Source organism: Octodon degus, unplaced genomic scaffold, assembly GCF_000260255.1.
Source record: "Octodon degus isolate 3935 unplaced genomic scaffold, OctDeg1.0 scaffold00064, whole genome shotgun sequence".
NCBI classification, from domain to species: domain Eukaryota; kingdom Metazoa; phylum Chordata; class Mammalia; order Rodentia; family Octodontidae; genus Octodon; species Octodon degus.
Genome location: NW_004524640.1, coordinates 2,668,619 through 2,669,600, shown reverse-complemented (window position 1 = coordinate 2,669,600; position 982 = coordinate 2,668,619).

Sequence of the window (982 nt, the reverse complement as noted above, 5' to 3'; positions counted from 1 at the left end):
CTGTTTTCAGCCTCCAAAGCACTGGGATTATAGGCATGCACTACCACACCCAGTCTCAGTTACCTTCTCAGCATGCCCTAGGGGTGGGGCCGGCAGGGCACACTGGGAATCGAACCCCGGCCCCTGTGCTCTGCCTAAGCAGGTGTTTAAGTCCTCTGAGCTATCTGGCTGCCCCAAAAGTCCAATCTTACGTAATGATATCTGCTAATCTAAGCAACAGATTTGATGATAAAATAGATAATATACTAATTATTGTTTATCAGCTATTCTTGGCTTGAAAATCTGTAACATACATGCTCTTGTATGTTGCCCTGTTTCTTTGTTTCTGACTTCTTTTTAAAATCTCACTCTGCCTTTAATTTTCAAAATAAAATTAAATTAAAATTTAAAAAAAGAAGAGAAAAGAAAAAGGAACTGGGATGGGAGAAAGGAAAAGGGAAGGAAGGGCAAAAGGAGAAAAATGTAAGTTTGTTATATTGTCAATGTCTTTTAGTTCATTGAAAAGCAAGGCTTGTGCTAATACTGATTGGAGAATTCTTTATGCCCACGTCTTGTACCGAGTAACTACTTGGAAAATTGAAGATGCTGCTGTTCAGTGCATTACCTGCTGTTATCCTCCTATTATTTTGTTATAAACCTCTTTTTTTAATAAAATAAAAAGGTAATCAGAAAAAAAAGAACATTTTACTTGTATTTCAGCCTTGGTGCATTTCATATCCTCTTGTAGCCTTTTATCTGTTACAGTTTCCATCACTGACAGGCAGGCTAACATTCTGGCCAATACCCTTTGTCACTGCCAAAACCTTCACTATATTTTTGGACCTGGTTATAACAATGTATCATGCTATTTGGCTGCATGGCCACTTTGCAACATTTTGACTAGTCAAATATGTATTCACATGCTGCTTGTCATTTGAAGCAACCAACTAAATAGGGCAAGCAATTAAACACAGGAGAAAAAGGAGTAAATGAAACAGGTAAA